Source organism: Haemaphysalis longicornis, unplaced genomic scaffold, assembly GCF_048455015.1.
Source record: "Haemaphysalis longicornis isolate Haplotype H1 unplaced genomic scaffold, Haemaphysalis longicornis Haplotype H1 scaffold_1, whole genome shotgun sequence".
NCBI classification, from domain to species: Eukaryota; Metazoa; Arthropoda; class Arachnida; order Ixodida; family Ixodidae; genus Haemaphysalis; species Haemaphysalis longicornis.
Genome location: NW_027526203.1, coordinates 345,160,755 through 345,174,545, shown reverse-complemented (window position 1 = coordinate 345,174,545; position 13,791 = coordinate 345,160,755). Strand labels below are relative to the sequence as shown.

General features: G+C 49.0%; 1 protein-coding gene across 3 annotated transcripts in view; it reads left to right on the top strand.

The window, feature by feature from the left end:
- Positions 1-7,307: 7,307 nt before the first annotated feature.
- LOC144153263 (scoloptoxin SSD976-like) overlaps positions 7,308-13,791 on the top strand; it is a 32,481-nt gene continuing 25,997 nt past the window's right edge. The window contains exon 1 of one of the 3 annotated variants that reach the window (XM_077684923.1): positions 7,308-7,325. The gene's annotated coding sequence lies outside the window, so the exon portion shown is untranslated. Of the gene's footprint in view, positions 7,326-7,970; positions 8,171-13,791 lie in introns of those variants that run through there. The other 2 variants (XM_077684930.1, XM_077684918.1) reach the window with 2 other exon arrangements.

The window sequence follows — 13,791 nt, the reverse complement described above, 5'->3', positions numbered from 1 at the left end:
CCAACCTCACAAGCCGCTCCAGCTCTCGCGTTTTTGCGCGTTCCGCTTCGAGCACTTTGTCCCTAGCCATGCTGGGCCCTAGCAATGAGGATATCCCACCAAAAAAAAAAAAAAAAAAAGAAAATGTGCAGAGACGGACCACTCACCGTCGATCATGCAGCCGCTCCGCTGCACCACACACGTCAGTCCCACACGTCCCGCGGGGATCGGAAGGTGCTGAAGTGAAGTTTCCCTGGCAGGAAAACTAATTCATCCGTTGTCTCGTAGGCGGCGCGCAGCCGCCCTGCTTCATCGTTGTCCTTGCGTGTAGACGACCTTTTTCTTGTACTCTCGCGGTCACCTTTTGGTCACACTTCGTTCACGAGTTCTTCACTTGAAGCGACGAAGATATCCACGACGCTGTCGGGCTGCGCCAGTAAAGTTTGGTTCGTTGGTGAAGGTGGTTGGTGTCGCCGTGGATGGGTGGTGAAGGACCCGATGACGAGACGAGTCCAGTAGGTGATGAAGAGAAAGAAGTCTATTTACACGTATTTACAAGAGACGACGAAACATAGCACAAGACAAGAAAAAAAACTGAATTACAATTAAAAGGCGCCGCAGCGCACCAAAGGGGGTATCGCAGCGCGATCCCTGATGCGGGCCCAAAGGCCAAAAAGGGTGCCGAACCGCCGCACGGTTGGCGAGAAATTCGTGGGGCTCTGGCACCCAGAAACCGCCACGGGAGCAAGTCTTGGTGCGACCACTCTGGGCCGCAGCTCGGAACAAACTCGTCGAAGCATGCGCGAGCAGGGCGCGAGCAATGCCGCCTCCCCCACAACAGCGCACATGCCAATGAGGATTTTGACCTCCGCTCCCCCCCCTGGCCGTCCCCGAAGGTCAGGATGAAAGGAAAGCCTCCCCCGACGCCGCGTAAAAGCCGCCGGCGAGGACCAACAAAGGGTTGCGACTGGCTGGCGTCGGCGGAGGCCGCCCCAACATTCCGCCACCGGATGGGGAAACCCAACGAGGCCACGAGAAGGGACGGGGGGTCATCGTCAAGACGGGTTCATCGGCGCTGCAATCATTACATATAGCAAGCGAGACACTTGAACACTCGTACGTTCATCGTAGCTTCGTCGCAAACGAAGGGCTGAGTGGGCAAAGAGCAGCTTTTTTTAAACAGCGGAGCTGTTTAAGCCGAGCGTTACCCGGCCGTTGCACCAAAAGCCTCGAAGTGTGAGGGAAAGTGGCGAGGAGGCAAGCAAACCACGAGCAGGTGTTGGGAGTGCGCGCATCAAAAAAAGGAAAGTGACTAGGGAGGTCCCGGGATTCGAATCCGGGACCTTTACGCCGTAAATCCAGCAACCTAATAACTGGGCCACCCTAAAAGCCCGACGGGTACGGGGTTAGCAGCGGCGGGAAACATGTGCAGACATTTGGAAAGAAACAAGGTTGTGCTGGCATGCAGTGCGAATACTTACAGGGAAAAAAAGGCCAGATAGGAATTTTCCCGAGTATTGGAGCCAAATGGGTTAATTTTGAAGTGAAAAAAAATAATAAAGCTAACAACGAATTTAGGCGCCCATAGCGTGCAAAAAACATTCCATCTTGCCTTCCCAGGCCGCCTCATTACGACACAGGAAGGCAAACGCACACATGTGCTTTGGAGTTCGGAAATAAATAATAAAAGAACGAAAAAAGCGATAACCTAACCCCCCAAATTAAGCGCCTAATAGAAAAGAAAGACCGCCACCGCATAAAACAAAATGAGACGAACCAGGGGGAAAACGCTTACCGTGGTTGTAATCTAACCTGGATGCCTCGCGGTATGAAACCGGCTTCTACGTGATTGTGTTCGTGGCGTGATCTCTCGTGCTGTTCTCCTCGCCAGGTCACGTGCATTTGCGCCTGAAGGGGGAGCATAGATGTCGAGTTCGTGCTACAGACGCCGGATTCGCGAAGCCGGTTGCCGCGAGTTCTAGCGAGTGCTTTCATGGTTCACTTTGGGGGAGATGCGAAAGGCTGCGGACAAACGATCCGGACCTACCAGTCATGGGCAACTTTCAGCGGCAAGTTCGGAAATAAATGTGAGGTGCAATAAGCCTGGTCGCCCACGAAGGGAGAGGGGCCGCCAGCTCTGCTGTTTCTCCAGCCTTGCGCCACTAGGGCAAGCTGCCCCATTTTTTTTTTGTTTTAGAAGAATTTACTCCTTGACGTTGAAAAGAAGAAAGAGCAGCGCTAACTGACCAGGTACTTCAATGTTGCTTAATAAAAGTAAATTGCAGGTGGAATATGCATATTTTCCTCCTTTTTAACCGTTTTGGAGAATACGATTTTCGCATAACACGTTTCATTTTTCGGTTCCCGTTAATCACGTATCGGTGAGCTTTTACTGTAATAAGTTTATCATATCATAACTGTTGTGCTCCAGCTGCTCTTTAGCCTGCATGGGAGAAAATGCACAACATTATGGTGAAGAACCCTCCCCGCACTCTCTGTTCAGTGTGCTCATTAACCTCAAAGCACGGACATTTGAATGATAAAAGCAGCTCCAGAAAATTTGACCTGTAGGGGCCGTCGACCGGCTACCTAGTGGCACAAGATAATGATACCTTATCTAGTGACACTACAGCTACCAACACCGGCCTATAAATTCGTAGTGCGCAACGTGCGATTACACGTTGCAGCTTAACAGACCGATGACGCGGCAGTTTTTTCCCTAGCAAAGACGCAGCGAACCAGCGATGGCGCAGCTGCGGTGCGCGCTGAGCAATGCCCGTTCTGCGTGCGCATCGCGGCCGGGGCCGCCAACAGCGCTCCTGACTGTGCAAGCATTCTTTTTAGCATCATCGACCAGAAACGCGAAGAAAGGCATGATGGTCGTGTCCAGGTGGGCGCGCAGGCGCAGATGTAAGCTATCTCGAACTGGGTGTCACCGATAGGCGTCATCCGTGCAGCCCGCGGAACGCCGCTCGAGTGTTCTAGACGTAACAACTGTGTTTCTGTCTGTACGTCAAACTAGAGTCCTTCAATGCCTTTCTGATCGTGAAACTTCGCCATCACGCTATGGGAGAGCTTCGTACGCTGCCGCGCCGCGGCGCTGGTGTTGATTGGAGGGCAGCCGGGGGCGTGGTCAGAGCGCGTTTGGCAGGGAACGGACCACGGGGCAAGATAAAACAGACGCGCGCCGCCTTACCAGCAGTGCGCTTCGCTTTACCTCAAATCGACTTATCATTTTGTGAGTGGCGAAAAAATTTGGTGTGAACGGGCATGCTGCTACTGCCTTCCTGCCTGCCGGTCTGGCTACAGAGCAGCGGCGGCCGCCCGATGCCCTCCGATCTGCGGTGGCGCCACTCGCGGTGGCCTTTGTCCCCGTACGAAACTTGGCCGGGAGTTTCATGACCAGAGAAGCATTGAAGGACTCTGGTCAAATTTTCTTTATGGACGTATCCCCTGCTTCCCCTATCACAGGGCACATCTTTCTGCTCTGGTGGCGTTGCTGACCGCGGAGGGCGGGCCCATACATATTCGCAAAGAGTCGCGCGGCTAGTCGCGCACGAGACCGTCGCGCCCCACCTTGTGCGCATGCACGTGCGGCGCGTGCTGATATCCCGCGTCCTCTTTTCCACTGTACTATCGTTCTTTGCCTCGCGTTCGTTCGCCCTTACGGAGGCTTGAGAGGACGCCCACAGGAAAGTAATGTTTTACGCACATGAGCTACACCTAGGTTGCCATTCAGATATAGCAGAGGGTTGAGGATTAATTTATACCATCTGAGAATCACCCCAGCAGTCAGTAATCAAACCCGTAATTCTAGGCTCCGAACCACAACCATGGCGAAGAGACCGCATTTCTCTACACCCATAACGAGCTATAATACCCATTGTTTGTTTATTTTCCAGCGAATACTAAGTTAGCTCATTATGGGGTATCAAACAAATATCACCAAGGAAGATAGGCTTGTGAGCCTAATTCCTATCTTAGTGGTTCTGAGCCATGGATCTGCCGGGGACTCCTTGTGGACTGGTGGGAGCGATGGGGGACCCCTCGAAGCGAGGGGTGGGGGTGTAAAGGGGTATATGTAAGTAAATAAACCCAACTAGAGCCTGACTCAGGTCGATTTAATTTGAAAAGTGCACATCAATTCGTTTCAGACCGTTCATGAAGACGTCGCAAAGTCTCATATACACGGAATTGCATATCTCCGGCCACATTCAACCTGTTTCGGCATTCGCTTTCCAGGTATTGAAGTCTGGAAAATTATGCTTACATGCATACGTCGTAGAAAGCTATACATAAGTTTTACGGCGATCTCACACAGAAGGGGGAACATTTCTTCAGTTCTAACCAAATCATCTCAAGGCTCCCAAAGGAAAACTCTGCCTTCACAGTTTTGCTTGGAGCTCCATCAACACATTTTCAGCTTCGACACATCCAAGTGCTTAGCACCTATGTAAGCTTCAAAATGCCGCAAGCTATGTGTCTGGGGAAGGTTCTGAGAAACAGTTCTTGATGTGGTAATGTAGTGTGATCATATAGCCATGATTCTGGATCCATCACTCGCAGGTACTGGCTCAGAGCCTATAGGATCACTGAGCAGCATAAAAAGAGAACGGTCGTCCTTGCTAAACCAGCTCAAACAGCTGTGGAGCTTATTTCAGAAGCCACTCACTGGTTGGGGGAGGGGGGCGAAAGAATAGGCCTGGCCGAAACAATCTTGTGCGGATTGCTGCGGAACTGAGAATGCATCACGGCCAGACTGGACTCCGAAGGCGGGCGAGTTCCATTCCTTCTTTGTTTTTTTGCAGACGAGGGGTCACGGACACTCCTGTCCTATTAGATTAATCAGAAAAGAAGCTCCTAGAGGAAATAAAAACTTAATTTAAAACTTACTCAGTTTGACCAGAAATTACTAGAGTAGTGGAACAAAGGATATCATCAGCTCCACTTTTTAGCAATGTCTTTCGCAGTTATAATTTCATTAAAAAAACTTGTTAGGTTGTCGAACTGTGAAGGTCCGAAAATTGCCCCCCTCCCCACCATGTTCTAAATGTTCCAGCGATATTACGTCTCCGGGGGGGTTGCGACCAGAGCGCTGTCCTGCTGCACACGAGATCGGTCTGCAGCACTGGAGGCAGCTTTTCCGAGGGGGATCACGAAAATGTGTGTGTTTGCAAAACTTCGGCGCAACCCCAAGTGGTCGAAGCTATTCCTCAGCCAATCATTATACGTATGCTTTGGCATTTTTTATGCAAGGTCTGGATGAACCAACCCGAAACATTAGTCGGTCAGTGTGTCCGCTTCGCCCGCGAGTCAACTTAGAAAATCTCGTACCCCAGTCTTGCTGGGGGGTTTGTCAGTCCTCTAATGGCCTCGCAATTTCTCAAATGAGGATTTGGGTATTCTCTTAAGCTCGATTTTAAGAGTAGGCATTTTTAAAATATAAATTTTAAAAGGTACGCCCTCTTTTCTACTTGTGAATTCCGCAGAAACAGTGCAGCAAAATCTGGTTTTTTTTTCTTTTGAGCTAACTCGAAGTTTTATCTAGACGCAAAACATTGAACTATTTTGCGAGTATATTTCTGTTCTTCAAGAGTGTTTTAGGTGCAGTTTCCGAATAAATTAATTAAAACACGAATATTCTTATAATGTTCATTTCCGCCGATGAGCGAGTATATGCCGATGTCGAAATAGTTGTAACTACGTTCGTCCCAATTTGACACCACCGTCGAATGAAGTGTGATTGCACACACTTACGCACGCACGCACGCACACGCACGCTAAAACACACATTCACGCACACGCACACGCACACGCACACAGACGCTTTCAGGTCAAATCGTATACGTGAGTCTTTCTTTGTGATACATATGTCTCGTGAACGCTGCAACTGGCTATTCATGCAAAGCTGAAAAATGTAAGAGAGAGAGAGAGAGAGAGAGAGAGAGAGAGAGAGAGAGAGAGAGAGAGAGAGAGAGAGAGAGAGAGAGAGAGAGAGAGAGAGAGAGAGAGAGAGAGAGAAAACGTTTATTCGAGCTTTATAAAGTGGGAGTGGTTCCCTAGTCCGGGAATCCATTAAGTGAGCAGAGAGCCTTCGCTCTGGATGCCAGGAGCTGCTGTAGGTTGGTATTTGAAAACGTTTATTGAGATGAAATTTAAAAGAAATAAATGTCACAATAGATGTACTATAAAGTCGCAAAGAACACTATCCTGCCATTTACCTCCCACTATCATATAGCTTGCCTCTGAATGCTACCGCATTCTCGGCTTATGTGATGTACCGAAGTATTCTCGGCTTATGTGATGTACCGAAAAATTGAAGAATGCTTCTTCATGGGCCAGCGCAAAGGACGAAACAACAGGAAAAAAATGGTGCGAAGAATAAACTGGGGGGTGCGGGGGGGGGGGGGGGTATCCTATCCCCAGGTAGTGAAATAGTTCATTATGAGTTTATTAATGGCTGCCGCGGAAATAGGCAGTCTTTATTTTCTGCTTTATGTTGAGTAGGACACAGAACAAAATTAGCAAAGTAGCATAATAGTGCATAATGAAACTACAGTAGCAAGTTGATATGGGAGGGGGATGCGAATTTAAATATGTTAAAACATAAAACAGCGTATCCCCTTTACCGCAGCCGCTATATTTTCTTGCACGCCCCGATGGCTGCAAAACGCGGAAATCTGGGCCTGTTTGACTCGCTGTTTTTCAGGCAAAGGTATCATTAACTTCAAGTCACCTCCCCCCTCCTGTCTCGCGGCATCAGAGAACCCCACCGAAAAATACAGTAACCGATCCTAAACATTCGTAAGATACATATATTTGACACAAATTATTAGAAAATTTTCTCAATGGTTTTATTTACTATACGCTTATTTCCTGTCATCTTCCTGCACTCTGTGTGGTTTGATTTTTATGTGAGGAAGTTATTGCTTCATATTCTGTGTGTTATAAAGGGTTTTAACACAAAAAAATCTGTCTTACGACCAACGCATACAACCGGAGCTTTCCGACATTTCGTGCTCACTTCAGCGATCGATAAAAATGACCCTTCGTGCTGTTCAGCGGCTAAACAAGCCGCCTAAGGCGCGTAGCGTGTTTCCGTCTACGGCAGGATTCGTCCGGTAACTTTCCTCGGCCTGTAATTTGATTTGTTCGCCGTCCGAAGAGAAGGCGCGAGCGGCGCACGGCCAGCCTGACGCAGCTGCCTCGTGAATAGCTGCGGCTTCGCGCCACCACCATCAAAGGCTGGCAGCTGTGCACCGAGCAGCGAGGAGCGGACCGCACCATCAGCGCTCCCCTCTTCTTCGAGCCGGCGAAGGGAGAAGAACTGGGGAGGAACAGTCGGGGTGAGTGAGTGCGACCGGCGCGCAGGGCCTTCCGTGGGGCACGGCGATGACCCAGTAAGTGATCCGCAGCTGAGTCGCAACGGAAACCGAAGAGGCATGCTGTTGCGATTACTGTTGGTACACCGTTTGAAGCGACGACGAACTAATTAGAGTAGAGGACACAAATGAAAACCAAGAGAGACATGCGCAGAAATTAGCACGATTGCCCCATCCGTCAATGTAAAATCGAATGCTAAACCATGCGCTAAAGTCGAGTGGTCCTCCCGTTTTATCTTCCTCGCTGTCGCCCTGTAGGTCTATAATGCCCCGAAATGTGCCGTGATAATGAACAGCGAGACGTGGAATACCCACTTTGGCGTTTAAGGGGGCACGTCCTCCTTACTCAATTCACGTCAATGGAGTGACCGTGCGTGCATCGCTGTGCCAAGCAGCCGCACACTATGCCGAAGGTCCGCCATGCATGCATGGTGGAAATGGGTGTCTCGTTCTGCGGCGCTCGGCCGTCGTGGCAACGTCACCATGCAAGGAATCGGATAATCAGATACTAACGTTGCAACGTTCAGCTTTCGTGATGTTGTGTCTACTGCTCAGAACAGGTCCGATAACTAGACTGTTTAGGTAACCCGTTGCGTGCGCGCTACGCTTTGACTCGCCGAAAAAGGCAACATTCGACGGCTGTCGCAGAGTGGGTGCAGTCCACGCGCTTTCTACTTAATTTTTAAGTGCACCTCTGGAGCTCGGGACTACCCTGTCTACGCCCTCAGTTTCGCGCATAATGACGCAGTGAGCTCCCGTTCTTGCCTTGGTCATCGCACATTACCTGATTTGAGAAAGGCGTTCAGTGAGTGAGTATCGTTGCGTGATGAAACCTTCTTGCCTTTTTCCCTTTTCTAACTTAAATTTACTCAGGCAACGCCTTGAGTATACGGAAACGAAAAACAAAATGGTGCCTGGAAACACCCATGCATTAGCTCTCTATTTCACTAGAGACAACATATGCGTCGTCTTTTGCGCGTCTCTTACTCCCCCCTCCCCTTCCCCCCCCCCCCCCCCCCCAAAAAAAAAAATCGTTTTGCAAGGGAGGAGGTTTCCCGGGCGTAAGCAGAATGAGGCATACGGTCATGGATAGATTGTCAGTTATTAGGACATCTGAAGTTTTTCAACGGGCGGTAATGCAGCATAGGCAGACGCCTTGTGCTTTCCTACTCAATGGGAAAAAAAAAGGCCACTGCGACTTCGTTTGCAACCAGGCGGCTTCTCAAGTGGCAGCTGAACTCGTTATAACATCTGCGCCACTACGAATCGTTTAAAAATTTAGGACGTTGCCTTTATGTGCAATTTGAATATCAATATTTTTGTGACAGCTCAGTCTAGGTAAACAGTTTTGAAATAACCCCTGAATATATCTCTCTCACCCGCGTAAAATATTCTTAAAGTGCCCATTTAACGTGACAGAAACCAAGAAGAATGCGCCACAGAATTAACTGCGAGCCCTATACGTTTTTATACGAGGTTTTCCCTGGTTGAGAACATAAGCTTACGTGAACCGGGTTTAGGGCCCCGTACGGCATAATTTTCGATAAAAAATTGCGTCTACCATATCCACTCCGTCACACACTATAATTTAGTCATGGTTTCTCAAATATGACTGCTTAGGGCACATTGAACAGTGTGAAGACGAGAATGGCTTCACTGGACATGTTATATTTTATTCTTTGTTGCCGAGAATGTGAAAGTTAAAAATTCGTTTTAAAATATAATATCTATGGGGAGGTGAGCTGAACGTCCCTGGTACTTTTACTGAATTTGCGAAAGACACCCGATTTGGCTATGTTTTGTCCAAGGTAATCTTCCATGCACACAGAATTTACGTAAAGGTTTGCAGTGTGTGCCACGGTGTTCAAAGTTTTTCTAGAAACGTTGCAGGTTTACACGCTTTTCATTAAGTACGCAAGCATTCCTTGTTTTTAGTTATTCTATGCTTTTATTGCTATCTTTGTTGTGCTTAAATGATTGGTGTGAAGAATAGTCGAGGCCCGAGTGATAAATAACTATCAGCTAGTATCGAGCTGGTCGTTCAAGGCGCTAGGTTCAGTATATTTGATGCCTTTTTCCAATACAGTTGGTTACAAATGACATGAGGTGAATCGGAATAGAAAAACAAGAAAACAATTTATTTTTATGTGGGACAGCGGTATTGCATGCATCAGTTACAATTATAAAATCTGATATCGCCATCTATCATATGTCACGAATACAAAGATAACACAGTTGTCTTGAAGTAAAAACACGTTTATTGGAGCGAACTTGTGCTTCCCTAACAACTCAAAAAATACACAGGTGGGGAAGCAGCAGTCAAAAAAGTGACGTGCGCAGGCGAGTGTCGGCGAATCGAATACCGCGGCGTCTGCTGTGCGGGCATTTATCTTTGGGCGCGAGTGTTTCTCGAACCGTCGAATTACATCCAGAACACTGTAGATCAAAGATCATTCTAGGATGTTGACGTTAGTTCGAAACGCTCTCCCTATGCAAAGAGATAACACGTGCGGCATAAAAGTAAAGAATGTAACACGTGCTTCACTTGGCATACAGATAACACAGCCCGGCGCAGCCAGTCGGCAAATACAAAGCATAAATAAACAAGCCCAATGCATGGTTCGCGGCAATATATACCTGAACCAAGTGATTAACTGACACGCACAAAGCGTAATTTTTGATCATAGGTGCTCAGGTGGATATTTTAGCACGTGTATTTCATTCGTCACTGACAACTCATGGCTTATAGCCATCTTGAATAGCATTCGTGGGAAGAGGTGGGTGAATGATAGAGTGCCAATGGTGGTGGGTGAAGGGGCGTAGAGGGGTTATGGGGGGGGGGGGGGGGGAGGTCGGGAGGGAGTTGAAATGCATTCACTTCTCCGACTTAAATCTGCCCCACAATCGGAATCTAACCGAACTGCTATATATAGCGCATACCCCATCGCACTCATTGGAGTGATCTACCAAAGAACACCGTGCATCGAGGTATGTGTTTTTTCACCCGCGCAGGAACTCCCGTACGGTAGCTTTTTCCCCTTACCCCTGCTTTACCCTTCGAGGTATGACTATCTCCAGTAGCCGGCTGCTGTGGTCAACTAGTGGTTGCGCACTAGTAGCCGGCTGCAGTGGTCAACTAGTGGTTGCGCCCCCACTACGTACCCACCACCACTAATGCAATGAGAATTGCATTTACTTAGATAACCAACCCGAAAGGACGGGTTACTTCTCAATTTTAATGTATAGCTGTCTTCACGACTTCCCCTCGATAGCGCAATTTTTTTTATGCTTTCATGCAGTAGCCAAGGAAGGAGAGGCGAGGACGCTATCAAGGGCCATTGACGTCAGCTATAATGCCCACTCCGCTGACTTAATCTTTCACTCAAGTGTAGCGCTAAAGGAGAACAAACGGGCAACACCACACAAAAATGAAGAGCCGCCAAAACACTGTAAGAATAGAATTATCTTCGAGTGCAGCGTAGACGGGTCGGCGGGCAGTAGCGAGAGGACAGAGCGGCCGTGTGCCACTACGCGGCGGCGAACCGCAGCATAGAGAAACGCGTCCGGAACGACCCGACCGCGGCCTCGTTGTCCGTGGTCTGGAGACCGGCTCTGGTCGTCTTGGGACGTCTGTCCTATCTATGATTCGTTGTGCCGTTCTAGTGCCAAACAAAGATTGCTTGCGCGTTACGCAAAACTGTAGTTGAAGTTGCTTTAATTTCCTTAGCTGCGAATTGCAATCCCCGCGATGGCACCCTAGGTGCAATAACTAATTATCACAGTTTTCGCATCCGTGCGAAGGCAAAGGCGCCAAGCGGAGCCTGGTATAGGCAGCAGCTGCTGCGGTACGTTGACCTCTCAGATGCATGGGTGACGCTTTATGAACTGCATTGTGCAGAAAAACACAGAAGAAGCGCCGAGGCCGCTACTCGGAAATGATTTTTCTCTGAACCGCCAGGGTGCGGCTGTGCTGTGAGCCTCCGCTGCTTGCTCTCTGCACCGCACGCCCCGGTTGTGGCTTCCGTCATCTTTCACTTCTGCCGGAGACTGCGGCGCGCCGTCCGCCGATTGAAACGAAAAGTAAAACGAAACGCCATTCCGAGCAGCAAGCCCGTGTGGCCCGAGCCCTTACTTGCGTTAGCAGATGGCAAGCTCTCTCCCGCACCTTCTGCTACTGCTGCTGGGACAATGAAAGCAGATTTTGCAATCAATGCTCCGTTTCGGCGCGGGTGCAGAACAACGACGCAAACAACAGTAGAGCGACATAGGGTGAATCAACCCTATATCCCAGAAAAAGAAAACAGGAGGTCATTCACGTCATCACCTCAGCTTACGTGGATGAAGTGTCCTAAGCGGCTGCCGCATCGTGTTCTTTGTTGGCTGTTGCACTGTTTACTGAATTCAACCATGCATGTCAATAATGGCGTAGTTCGTGTTCACCCTTCATAACCTACAAATCAGTAATTTTCTCATTGCAGCATTTCGTTCTACATGTATCATTGTGGAGTGTCTGCGAGGCTACACTGGTTCGTGTCATTAAGACGCACGACTTTTTTTGGCGGAGGCAACGAAGGAGGACCTTCCACAAGAAATTTTACATGGCACCTCGTAAGCGTTTGAGTGCAACAGTTTCGCTGACAGCGACATAGCACGGAAGGATTTGAGAAAGAAATAAATGAAACAGATGACGATGCAAAATAAACCATTATTTGCGTACTGTTTTAGTTTAATTGCGCAGTGAAGGCCCCATTGTCCATGAAACCAGCGAAAGTATACTGCCACGACACGACAGTGAAACACAGCTCCGTAGTGGAAAGTTACGGGTTGATTTAAACTACCTAAGGGCATTGGACTGACCGAGACAGCTGGGTGCCACGATGAGACGCTTATGGACGTTCAATGTACAAAGCAAGTGCATGGTTCTATGAACAGGGATAGAGTGGAGATAACAATCGGCGTACATGGCCTTAGAGTTCAAAAATATCTGGAACCCGCTGCTGACGCCCGTCTTGTTGGAGGGAACGCGAGGCCAGCATAGCCTGGGAAAAGTGATGTACGAAGTAGTACGTGAACAGTTTGCGTTCACGTGGAGCACACGAACGTGACAGACCCGTTTTTCCAAGCAACGACCCCGTTAGCGTGTCTCGCGCAACGTTAGAGAACGAGCCCGCATTCTCGCAGAGGTGCACCTGCTTTCGTTCCTCGTGGATCGCACGGAAACAATGGGGAACCATCGCGGAGCCGGCCTGACGCATCACAGAAATGCGGCTTGGGTCATGGCGCGTACAACGGCAACCTACGAAATGGCAATTTCTCCGCGCAGGTGGCTCCCATCCAGCTCCCGTGCTTGGGACAAAGGGTAGCCCGCCGATGTGGCCATCTCCGGGATGGCCTTGGGGGGAATATCGTAGACGCGCGGCTACAGGCCGGTTCGATGTGGCTACTCGTTTAGGCCGTGGTCATTGCAGCCTTTAACGGATGTTTAGACTGCTGTGAATATCTGCCCAGGCGAGGTGTCCTCGCAGGTAAAGCCCACTGTGAGATCTGTTCACACGGCCATCCTGTGAGCCCGCGGTACGAGCGATTAGTACAGTTGGGCAGGGCAATTAAAACGGGGGATACGTGGGAGTTCGTCCGCTGATTTTTTTTATTTCGACAAGCGCAGATGAGCTGGGAAGCACTTTTTTGTTTTTGATAATTGTTTGTGGCATGATAGGTGCTCCAAATTATGACATCATAATTGATTGTGTGCCTTGTTCAGTTCGAAAACGTGTGTATAGCGGGTGTCGCAATGGCGGCGGCTTGCTGTGTGTGACTCTCTGAACGGAATCAAATATAGCAAGTTCGCATTGTCAGTGAACTAGAATCGGCGTATTGGCCGGCAAGTGAGTGCAGTGTCCTCAGTGTTAGGCAGCCTAAAGAAAGTACGAAGAAAAGCAGCCCGTGCAACGCGCGGACTTCACGGTCGAATTAGCAGCTGGTGACAAGCCACGCCGGAGAGAAAAGCCAGCACTGATTCCTGCAGTGAATGCGTCGCCCGCCGATTCGAATAGTCCTGACTGAACGGTCGGCGGTAAATTAATCATTGGAGACTTGCAGGATAGCCATCGATAGAATTCTGGCAAAATCACTCAGTTTAATGGCAGTAGGGGTGTGCTCTTGACAGCTGAGTCTCTTCAGCTTTTATGCATCGCTCATTGGAAAACTCCAAGAAAAAGCATTTAAAATTTCAGCAATCTGCGCCTTCTTATGCGTAAAAAAAAATAAAACGACTACATTTCAGGAACCATAATACCCGCTTCAAAAGCATCCAGAAATAACCACACAAGCAATGCACCATTGATACGTTCTGTAGCAGAAGGCACAGTAAAATACTGATACCCGCGTACCACTGTGGTTTTCCGAGCTGCAACAGAAGGGGGTTATTAAA